Genomic DNA, 12,492 nt, shown 5'->3' with positions numbered 1-12,492 from the left:
GGAGGAACGAGTTGTGCAGTCACTTTAGTTTTAAGTGTTTCTATTTTTTCTTTTCCTTTTATTACTCTCAAATGTTGGCCTGCTGGAGCACACTTGCACACTGAGGGAAAAAGAAGTTACTGCTCTTCAACTTCTTCCTTCAGTGTTTTAAATCAAGAGATAGGTCAGTTATCTCAGATGAAGTCCTCTCAAGTGCAGCCAAGAAAAAGGCTTTGATTTCACTCCTCTCACAAATGTGGAGGGATTTCATCTACCAACAATGCTGTGGACAAAGCCTGAAAATATGTGGAGCCCTTTTATTGCCAAAGTGGTGCAGAGTAAACTTTAAAAACAGCCAGATGAACAAAGAAACTGAGCAAATATAAGCAGATATATGTGTTTTTTGTTTAGGAAAACAACGGTTTATTAGAATATTTTCAATGGGGACTTATGTCTAAAAAATGTATTCTATACAAATAACTATTTTCTTGTTCATCATGCATCACATCGACACATTTAGTGCTCAAAGCTGCCTTAATTACTTAATTTCCATACTTATCTTCATACTTTAATCCATTTGATTTTCTGTTTCTTTCCCGAGAGAGTTTAGTTTATTGTAATATTAATAAGGATCTTACTAATGTTCTTTCCGTGTCCCAGATCCTATAGCCTAATGTATCGTGGTACTCTATCCTCCCAACCATAAAAAAAGTTTGCAACTCACACTATTGCCTGCGACGTGAGTGATTTGGCTAGCAGCATTACTGGCTCATTCAGAAGCACTACACATCTTTTAATGTTCATGCATGTTTAAAACTGGAGAAATTACCTCACAACACAAATGCATGTGAGGCTAGAGTTGGTTCTGCAAAATTCATGTTAATGATGTTCAACGCAGCATAGAGAAGGAATAAATGTGCATGGGTTGCTTAAAAATAATGTAATAACAATTATGTACTTCTGAGGGAGGGGTATGTTAAACTTTTATGAGACACAGAAAATATAGTGTACAGACAGAAAGGCTGGATTTCAGAAAACATGTTAATCTAGGAGGAGCTCGTTGCATGTGGGTGAGGTTTACATGGATTAGGCTATGTCATGCAAGCAGTATAGCATATGGGATTCATTGGATAGAGTGGCGGGAAGAAAAGATCCACGGAAAACACATTTCACCAAAAAGGGGACAGAAATCTCTGGTAATAATCTGTTCTGTCACCATAAATAAGTACATATACTGTTTTGTTACAGGCCGGTCATGATCTGGAGAAGCTGAGGATGCATGTTGGAACTGCAGTCTTATATGCAGCTTCAAAACCGTTCTTTGTACAGTATGTGAGGGCTGAAGGGGGGTGCTGGTCTCTGAAGAGCAGCATGTTAAGGCTTGGGATGGGATGAGAAGAGGCCACTGCCGCTGTCTGAGATATTCTCCGTTTTGAACTGCAATTGTAGCGCTGCTTTTCGGTCAGTCAGCAAAAGGTGCTGGAACGTACCATATTTGAGTAGGTTCAGGAAGTGGGTTCTTAAATTAAACATAAACAGGGCAATATTCAGCGCAAATCAATAATGAATAATCAATTAAAGTGACTTGTAAAAAGGCCTACAAGGAATATAACACATCGGATAAGCCTTTAGTATACATCGTAGAAAGACACTACTTGAAATGGCAGGACTGTACACTTTCAAACGTTATTTCAAATGTTTTTACACAGAATTATTGCAACAACTCAGAACTATAAAGAAATAGCAGATTTCCCTCCTTGGTTAGAGTTAAAAACAGGCTAACAAGAATGTAAAGTTTGTACCTTATTCACAAGATTTCCCTCTGAGCGCAGTTAGCTAAGGACTTCTTAACATAATTTTAAGCAGTTCTGATATTATTGCAGGACATTTGCAAGCTTTATTGATTTTCTTCCTAGTTTTAATTAACTTAAATTACCATTTAATTACAGTTTGCTGCCGATGTAAAAGATGAGTGAAGTGTAGAACATAATATGCTAAGCACATTTTGTAGCCAGTGGCCGTTGTTCTGCACGAGGAACAAAGAGCACCATGATGCAGATATTGATTTTGCTGTAAAGCACACACTCCGAGGGAGTATTCAAACAAAAGGTCAAACAAAATGAGATGGAACTTTCTTATTATAATACTGACATTCCCCATTTCGGTCAGAGTCATGAACTGAATCCTGTGTCCTTACTACACCCAAGAGAGTAATGCAACACTTATAGTTCATAAGTGCTTCAAGGACACTCCATCCCATTTGCCCGTGAATTGAGGTAGTTATTATGGTTACAATTACAAAAACATATACTCCAATGTGTAGATGGAACACTCAAACTGGATAGGTGAAAGAAGCTCTCCTTTAGATGTTGAGTTTAAAGACAGATGAAGACAACATCAAGGGGAAAGAAGGATTATTGGTGGCTGTTTATAGGAATATAAATACAGAGCAGGCTCTTCCCTTGATGAGGATAATTATACTGCTAATTCTTCTATCATCTTTCCAGCTCAGCATGAGACCCAGAGACTCTAACTTGGATACATTTTTCATTGCATTTCAGCAGCATCCAATTCCAGCCAGTAGAACACTCACAAAAAAGGGACAGGATACTTAGCTAACCCAAAAAAAAAAGAAAAAAACAGCATCAGTGTGTCATGTAAAACCCAACAGAAGGACACGGCACCGAATGTGCTGCAGCTCTCAGATATTGTTTTTCCTGAAGAGAAAGGATCCTCTTCTCAAACCATTTGTGCCATGGCAACACGTCTGTTTGCTTTATCTGTGATCCTTTCGCCTCTCAACTCACTCCACTACTGTCTCTCTCTGCAAGTTGTCAAATTACCTCTGGAAAGAGTGAGTTTCGGTACTAGATGCTACTACAGCCAAACAGCAGAAGGGTAGAAATCACACTTAAAAAACTCTTTTTTCTCTCCGAAAAATATCAAATCATTACTGCATTCTCAAAATACCAATTAGAGTGTTTCGCTGATCCTTCACCTCCAATTCGTAGAAAAGAGAGGCCAAAAAAACTGATTGCAACTCGTAACAAAAATCCAATTTGTTAGGCTATTTAACAATAGAGGTTGGTTAAGTGTATTTTAGGTCTTAGGCTTAGTAAGATGCAATTACTTGGATTACTTATGGATTAATTCAAATAGAATAAAAGTAACTTTAGTCAATGGACTCAAGATAAACACTACATTTGCACATGAATTGCCCTTATACATGTTGCAGTTTAGACTAAATTGTAGTCTTTACTCAAAAGTTTTGCCTGCAGCTTTTATTTACACATCTGAGCAAAGCTAGTTCCTCATAGAGTTTGCATCTCATCAAACGCACACATGTTATCCTTATAATTTAATTTGAATATCATTCCTTTGTTGTTATAGTGCGAAGTATGGGTTTATTTTCTGCCAACAGAAGAAAAACCTAAATGAAAAACAGACCACGGCCTTCCACTACTCTCATCTGTTTTGACATTACTGCATGCACTATGTATAGGATCGAGAGTGTTGCAATAATGTGTTGCCATGTGGGAAGAGTCATGAAGCCAGAGGCTAACAGCAGAGCTAGTCAAAGCCAAAGTCAGAGCCATGTCCGCCCTTCACATGCATTCCCCAATACACACATCAACAAGCCTACAGTACATTTTCAGCCAGTGACTTTCATTGCAAATGACTGCTCTCTGAATGTTTCCAGGCTAAGTACATTTCTCACAGAATAAGGGTTTTATATCATGTATTTCACAGATTTATTAAAAACGTAATGAATTCTGTGATCTATATGCTCATCATTCCCTCCCTATTTTTGCCTGAGAAGCAGGTTTTAGCCCATAAATTGAAGTCTATATACAGTAGCTTGTGCCTATGGTGCATGAAGAGGAGGGTTTACTCCTACAGGGACCGGCCTTTGGCAGCCTCACTAATGGGATATGGTCCACAGCTCCACCTGTTCCAATGAATTTCTCTCCAAGGATCAGCTAGACAGCGTCACGTGAGAGCATGCAATTGGGAGGTAATGGGGAGGTGGTGGTTTGAGAGACAGCAAGGATCATCCCTGATTTCATGGATATTATTCCAGCAGCCATTTAAAAATCAAACATCGCCAATACTTTCTCTGAAAGGGAGAAAGCAAGAAGTTGAAAAATGAAAGGCTTCAAGGACAAGAACCAAGCAAAACAGCCCTGACAGCCCAACTTGTCGAGTTTTTTTTTTTTTTCAGAGGATGCGGCAGTGTCAAATATGATTATTTTTTCTGACCGCAACAGAGTGACAGCGTGGAAAATTCCTCTGGCTATTCTATTCCAGAAGGGTATCTCTGCACATTAAGTAACCTATATTATGTGTAAACATTTTTTGACATGTAATTATTTTAGACAATGCAAAGGAAAGGATTAGTTGCATGCATGTGAGCACAAAGGCCAAGTCAAGCCTGCAGTGTGCCTCGATGCTCATTTGAAATATAAATCATTTTTATTTCAACACTAAGCCTCACTTATCTTTCAAATAGACTGTGCATTCATTGCAGTACACATGGTTTAGTGCAAATCCATCTTGATAATTGTCATACACTGAGTGGAGTGTGTGCAGAGTGACACATGGTCATACACCACCGACCGTGTCCTAAGAAGAAATGTAATTTAATCGGCATTCACACCCTCCATATACTTTAAATCATGCAAAGTGAAAATGTTCTTTTTTTGAGCAATGATATCGCAGACCGAAGTGACAAAGAGGACATAATCTTGAGAATGGGATCATTAAAAATGAGCATTAATATTGAATGGGACCGTCAATCTTTTCTTGTCTTATCCTTGGCCATATTTACTGTATTCTTACCTAATCACTCTACATTTATAGCTCCTATCAATAATTCGCATATTGATTGTGTGCGTGTATGTGTGTGCATTCGAGCGTGTGTGGGTTTGTGCGTGTGTGTGTGTGAGTTACCCCAGGGTGCTTGTTCGCTAATAGAGTTCTTTAGTCACAGATCTGTGTGACAGGTGGCCCTGCTGGCCTCTAGTGTGTGCTCAGTACAAATGCTCTCCTGGGTGAGGAGCTGTCACATCTACTTACACAAGGGAACGATCCCTTAGTCCCCCCTTTCTATAAACACAACTACCTTGCACCTATACTTCCAAAAGCAGACCACTCTTAAAGTTTCACCATTTCAAAATGACAATTCAACCTCCCACATCTCAACAGCGTGCAAGCACATACAGCATGCCTCCTGTGTTCACAAATATCCCCAACAAAATATCAATACCCTGTAAAGTCCATTGGGGAGTCTGCTGCTGGAGAGTACTGAAATTTGCTGAAATAAAACTGGCACAGATGCATGTCACCATGCTGGTATCTGGAGGATATTTTGGTTCTCACTTTTGACCGTAAATACACACACTGCGAGTAGCCTCGGTACACTATACGTGTGTGTGTGTGTATGCTAAATAAAACGAGGTGTGAAGACTTTTGTGTTATGATCTATGCTGAGAGAGCTGTCTCAGCGAGAAAAGTTATTTTCTGTGCTTTATACTTGGCAGTTGAACCATGTGGGGAAGAAAATGTCATTTTTGTTCTGCGTCAACTATATGTCACCACAGGGAAATAGTCCTCCTATTCACTTAAGGCTACCAATTATGCAGTATGAACTCAGGCATAAAGGAGAAAGGACACATCAGAATAGATGAGTTTCTATACCATGTTAAATAGGTAGTATCTTCTTTGATTATGGTTTATATTGAAGGTGCTAAAGTTATAAAGGTGATTAAATTGCGATACCACAGCTCATGACTAAGGCTTATTATCATTTAGTCCTTAATTGATTCTCAAAAAACATGGCAATTGTTTTTCTGACTATTTATGGAACCTAATTCAGAAACATATTTTGAAAGATATATATTAGGATATTGTATTACTCCATTTTTATAACATTCTGTTTAGTTTTGTACCCTAATATATAACAAATTGTGTTGTTTTCCCTTGTTTCCAGGGTAAGTGCTAATAATATCAGCAGTAGCTTCACATTTACCATACTCAGAGAGGATTTTCTTTTCTTTTTTTCAACTCTCAGCAAGAAATGGATAAGCATATTTCACCAAACATAAAATAGTTGTGGCCTTGGATAAAATAAAAGTTGCTTGATTAAATTTGTATGTGTCCCAGTTAGCTACCTAGCAAAGCCTCAAACCAACAGCTTGTTAAATTAACATTGAACTGACTTTTTAACAGCTACATGAGGTGAATGTAAAGTGGGGTTAAGAGTAATGTGTTTTAAGCTTTGTTATACCATTATCACTCTCAACTCATGTTATGCATTAAACATTTACAGCACTTGTGTACAAACAATGACCATCTGAGATATATCACAGGACAAGAGATTGCTGCAAACTAAGCTATCATCTTAGAGGGAACCAAATATGAATAGCTTCAGAAAGCTGAGAGGGAGCTCGTACTGTGACACGCACATCAACATTAAGTTAATATTATATAATGCCACTGGAGTTGTCGCTCAGCGTGTAAAGCTGTGTGGAATCTGTAGGTGGCGGAGGTCCTGGTGTTTCAAAGCACACTGGCGCCATCCGGAGGCTCCACACAGCACCTGCAGCATGTTAACAATACACTGCAGACTTCTTGTAGTAACATTTAGGAAAACGCTCCTATATGTAAAGGACACAAAAATATCTTAAGTGAGACTTACTGAGTATTAATTAATCAATAGTTCTTTGAACATAGTGGACTTTTATTCCATTTATATTGATATTGTGTGTTGGATTTTTCAACACACTCTTTTTATCAAATACAAAACATTTGACAACCTACGCCAAGGCATTTATACATACTGTTTACATGATTGACTACTAAATCCTGGTTTAAATACAACATTCTTGACATTTTAGGACGTTTTTGTTTTGTATTTACACGTTATAATCTAGGCAAACAATAGAACATGGAACCCAAACTGGAAGAAAAAACGAGAGAGTGTCTGAAACAGCTCGAGGAGATGAATAGATGTAGAGGCAAAGATACTAAAGTGGATACAACTGGATAACCGAGGCAGTGGACAACAATTGTGCTGCACCAGAAGATAAAGGTTTTAAGTCAAGTGATTCAAACAACAATACATATGAGATAGGTTCCAACTGTATTACAACAGATGTGTTGCCGTGATTGTATTTTTCTACAAGTGGAGCTGCTGTTTCTGAACCTGCGGCTATAAATCTATACTATTAACATTAACAATGCATGCACAGAGAAACCCTCCATAGTCCATGTAACACACATAAACTGGTACATCTTTAGAATTAAGATGAAGTAAGAGTATTTGCACTTCACACATACTGCAGAGCATATGTCTCCAGTCTCCTATTGTGTGCCAAGTGTTCAAATATGATCAAATAAGAATTGCTGAAATGCTGAGAGCCTGATTCGTATTTCCATTAGTATTCTTTAAGATTGTTTGCAAGTTTTTACAATTCTAGTTTTCTTAAGACAGAAACATTTTAAAATTGATTTACAGAGGTTAAGTCATACCTCAATTTAAGTCTGTGGTACGTGTCAAGTTCTAAAAACACCTACATCCTACACTTTCATTAATGCTTCACAATAGGCACACAGGCTCTATCTCTGATTTTCAGCCAACACTAAGATACTTCAGATAACAGAGATATTTTCTCAGACTCTTAAAATATGCCACAGAAGCCATTGTATTACCGTTTTCACTGACAGAGCAGAACACCCCATGATGAGTAAATCGACTTACGGTATCTGTGTAAAATCAGTCGAATGCCCAATTAACAAACAGATGTTGCATGATCAATTTTTTTAGTCTTTCTAGTTAGTTTGCCTTTGGGGTTACTGTGGTTTAATCATTAGCTTGATAGGCTTTAGCTCAGGACATCTGTTGCCCTGTGGGCAGTTCATGCAAAGTCTACGGACTGTATTTTAGACCACCGTGTGGCTAACATACTGTCAACAAGGTGATGGATGAAATAAGCAAGTGATACATTTCATTTAGGCGGGCACGACCTCCAATGTCAGTCTAATTTTGGAAAATGAATTGTAATAAAATGTTACCAGCAGAGTGCTGGCGAGTGAGAGTCTATCCAAGAGTGGACGGGTGCGTAGAGTGCAAAAGAAAGTATGTGCTTCGTACTGAGGCTAAACAATGGCTCTTCAACAGATCCTATTATTTGTTTGAGTATATCAAACCTCTATATTAGGGCTACATGATTACCACCCATAGTAACACAAAATATTAAAAAAGGACATTTTCAGGTTGACAGGGTGGTGGCAAAGTGCTTAGGGGCTTGGCCTGGGAACTGGAAGGTCACCAGTTCAAGTCCCCGAAAGACCAAGCGCTACCGTGGTGTCCCTGAGCAAGGCACCGTCCCTACACTGCTCCCGAGCGACGCACATATGGCAGCCCACTGCTCCTAACACTAGGATGGGTCAAATGCAGAATTCTCGAATTTCTCCATGCGGATTAATCAAAGTACATCTTTCTTTCTTGATATCTTGTCTTTTGTGCTTTTACTGTCACATGTTTGCGTGTTAAAATGAGCAAAAAAAGCTCTTTATTTTTCTCATACTGCCTGTGCTGCAGGACCTCTTTTCCCGGTGTCTGAAACCAGAGCCCAGTCTTCTCTGATTGGTTAGCTGGTTCAGCTCTGTTGTCATGTGTCTCCCCCTTAGCGCAACAGAGTGCCGCAGGAACGAATCCTAAAGCCCGTAAGTAAGTTAGAATTGTACAACATCCGGTTCCCTCGTCTCAGAGTCAATGCAATTTCTCCATAGGATTTTGGAAAATAGCTCGAAATAAGGTCTGTGGTTGACACACATTTAAGAGAGGGATCACGTTTTGTTCTACGGCATTAAATACATCAGCAGTGAACCCACTGGCGATTTTTGAAGAGTGTACGTATCTTGTACGTCAATACGCCGAACATGTAAACACTCCCGCTTAGTTTGTTCCCCTGTTCTGCTTGAAATTCTTCTAGTTAAATTCAGTGTGGCTAAAAGGAAAAGCTTTGTTAAAATATGCAAGCGCACGAAAGTCAGTTGAAACGATCTCAAGTTGGCGTGACGTTGAAGTCCTGCGATTGAAGTCCTCATCTGTAGTTCGTTTGTAGCATAACGTTAGCATTTTGCTTCTGGCGATTAGATTTATGCTTCGAAAATTATAAAAGTAGGATAGACATGTGGAGATTATCCGACTGAACAAAACGTGCATTTACCACACAGGTTCGTTTTCAACAGATCTTATTTTTACAATATTCCAAAAGCCTAGGAGAAATTGCTTTGCTTTTATGTCGAAGGAAGGAACCCATGCGCAGCTTACTTCCGGGTCGGCCTACAAAAATACGTCATCCCTGTGGCGCTCTAAATGTGTGTCCCTCACCCTAGCCTATCACGTACAATGTGTTGTAGTAGTTGCCAATAAAAGCACAAGTGTTATTCGTGATGGCATTATGTCACAGAAGTAAACAAAGGACTCCCTCTGGAAGGAACGTTGGGATTTTAGCCTTTTCAGACCATTTACATGCAAAACAACCTATATAACACACTACAGGAAAAGGAAACCTCCAAAAAGCATAACAGATAAATATGACATTTTCAATGAATTGCTGGGAACAGAGGCTACCAGAAAGGTTAATTGTAAAAAGTCAGCTCTATTCCTGTCTTGTATGGAAACCGTTATTAAAGTAAAATAAAAGAAGGGGAAGAACCTTTAAAAACAAAAAGCAGACAAAAGTATCTATCTCTGAAAACACATTGTCTAGGGTGTTTGGCCTTATTATAGTCCTACCGCCTCGGCTGATTATGATGTATCCAATCAGTTTGAATGGTCCCTGTTCTGTGTAATAAGTACTTTAGTTTTCCCCGTTTTATTGCAGCGCCATATAGGATTTGCCATTCTTGGAGACCCATCATGCAAGACATAACCAGAATCCATGAAAGCATCATGGTGCTCTGTTGTATCTGTGATTTGTGATTCTGCTCTGAAACAAGATGGTGATGTTTTATTAAGGGGTTCCATTTACCCCAGTGACCAGCACAGCAGGACGGAGCAGGAGTGTGGATGACACTAAAGGGTGCCTGGCATTTCCTTTATCAGCTGGCCTGGGTAATTTGAGAGCTAGTGTGACATTTCAGGCTCAAAGTGGATGAAGGCAGACGAATAAAGAGAGAGTTTGGGGCTTTGGCGCAGTGCTACCTCGCAACACTTCTGGTGTAAACTATTTAATTACGTCTAAACTAATGTACTTTATGAGCAGAGAAAGAAAGTGTACTAGAATATTATTCATAAGTAAACAGCAAAAATACTGCATTTATACACATACATTTCTATGATAATGGATAGCATTTTATAAATCATATCTTATTCACACAAATTCATTCACTGATGGTGGCGGAGCTGCCATTTCACCACTAACCTTATGATGAATGAACGACTTGCTGAGTAAGTATGTAAGGTTAAGTAAAAGAGGGCTATTTGTGTAAAAAAGGTAGCGTCTTAGACAAAATAATTCAGTTTAAACGTACCATCATTAAATGTCAACATAAGCACAAGGGAAACAACATCATTCTACCAATCCCCAATGTCTCAACCAACAATATGATATTTCAATTAAGAATATACAACCAATCAATCAGTGTAAACAGAAAAGAGGAAAAATCTCAGACAGTAAATAACCGGACCACCATTGAAATCAAAGGCTACTGTCAACCCAGCGGTTGCAACGAGCATCATATATGCGGCGTATATATTATATATTCATATGAAGTCAAGTCCAACATAAATCATCACCAATTCAAACCACACAGAGAAGTCAAAACAGAATAAACTCCAAAGCAGCTGCAGCTACAAACACAAAGAGAAAATAGCACTTCCAAAGTTGAGACTGATGGTTTGATGCATAGTTTTGCCCATCCCATAGCAGCATTATTACCAAAGTTAGTTTTTGGACTCACCATTAGTTAATCTGCAAGTCTTGTGCACCGCAAAGTCCTCTTAAATAGGCTACAGGTCCGTCATGGTTAAAAACGGGGCTTTATCCTAGATCAGACCGAGCCTTGACACCTGGGTTAAAAGAGAAAACCTTTATCAATAAAATAAAATGCATGTACGGATTATATATGTACAATATATGCTCCATACAGATATAATATAGGTAGCATATTGAGCTAACACATTTACCATTATAGCATACATCCATAGACAGAGAGCACAACCTGCAGCTATACAGTTAGAAGTTTATTTTTACTTCCAAACAATTATTTACTCACTACTCACATACTATGTGTACATTATGCACTATATCCTAATTTTAAAGAAACGTTACATTATACTCACAATCACATAAATGATCATTCTAGTTAAAAGTTCATTTTAAGCTAATTTACTTGTGGCTAATGGCTAGGAAATGTACTTTTACCATATGGAAATAAAATCAAACTTGCCTCGTAGCCTTGCTCCTACGTAACTTAAACGTGATAACGTTGTTCTTGTCTTCTTTCTTCTAAGTTATAGTAGGCCTATATATGTTAATACACATGTTTGTAAAACTAAGACCGCTCATCTTGTGCCATGCTGCTTTATCCATTTTCGCAAGGTGTTCGTTAAATGTGACATGCGGAACACTAGATCAGAAATCATTAGTTCCGCCTACAGGTAGCCTATGGCTTTTCTTTTTTTTTTTTACAGGTAGGAACCTCAGGTAGGGACCAACAATTACAAAATAAATCACAACTGGGCCAGCAAAAAAAAAACGTTTTGTGCCTTGTCATTGACAAGTACTGTACAGTAATGCACTCTGATAAGGGATTTTTTTTAGAGTAATACATTAATTATCCATAAAAACCTATATGTGGCAAGAGTATTAGTATAGTAATAATATTTATATCTACTCATTCATGAAAGGTTTGTGTTGATTTATTGTGATTAATGCTTCTGAGTGACTGTGATGCCCCTGTGGGTTTATCTGGAGAGGGTGTGGCTGTGGGGTGTCTAACCTTGATTGCAGTAACTCAGGGCACCTGGGCCCGGTGCCCTGTAGCTACTTAAAGTCTCCCTGCCACACTAATTCTCGCCTGTGCTGTTCTCTGCTCCTTCCTGCAGGCACCCGGTTTTGGGTTTAGTATGCGGCTACTTAAGTTGTTCTAATTTGTACATCTCAACACCCTCGAAAAAACACATCCATGCAACCCTCACCCTGCATTTACGCTTCTGATACCACTGACATCCACACCTCATCCTTTACTCATTTGTGCATTTCTTTAATTTGGTTAATTTGACTTACTTAAATAAACATCAGTTGTTACCATTGATGAGCCAGGTCATAACAGTGACTATTATCGTCAGTAGACTGCATAACTCGTGTTTCTGTATTGTCATATTTCAACATTATTCGCAGGGATTTGAATATAATTGGCTGGCCTTGGACTAAACAAGAGCATCTTGACAACTCGATCAATACAGCGAGGCAAGCTCTATAACTCATACTAACGGCCAAC

General features: G+C 38.6%; 1 long non-coding RNA gene across 4 annotated transcripts in view; it reads right to left on the bottom strand.

Moving 5' to 3' along the window:
- The window catches only part of LOC134866318 (uncharacterized), a 37,682-nt gene extending 26,063 nt beyond the window's left edge, over positions 1 to 11,619 (bottom strand). For all 4 annotated transcript variants that reach the window (XR_010166030.1, XR_010166031.1, XR_010166032.1 and 1 more), the window contains exons 1-2: positions 11,440 to 11,619; positions 10,951 to 11,059 (exon numbers count right to left, since the gene is read on the bottom strand). This is a non-coding gene — a long non-coding RNA (uncharacterized LOC134866318). The remainder of the gene's footprint in view (positions 1 to 10,950; positions 11,060 to 11,439) is intronic.
- Between the last annotated feature and the right edge of the window lie 873 nt (positions 11,620 to 12,492).

This window comes from Eleginops maclovinus, chromosome 6, assembly GCF_036324505.1.
Source record: "Eleginops maclovinus isolate JMC-PN-2008 ecotype Puerto Natales chromosome 6, JC_Emac_rtc_rv5, whole genome shotgun sequence".
NCBI classification, from domain to species: domain Eukaryota; kingdom Metazoa; phylum Chordata; class Actinopteri; order Perciformes; family Eleginopidae; genus Eleginops; species Eleginops maclovinus.
The sequence above is the reverse complement of the archived record's forward strand: the minus strand, read 5'-3'. Positions and strand labels throughout refer to the sequence as shown.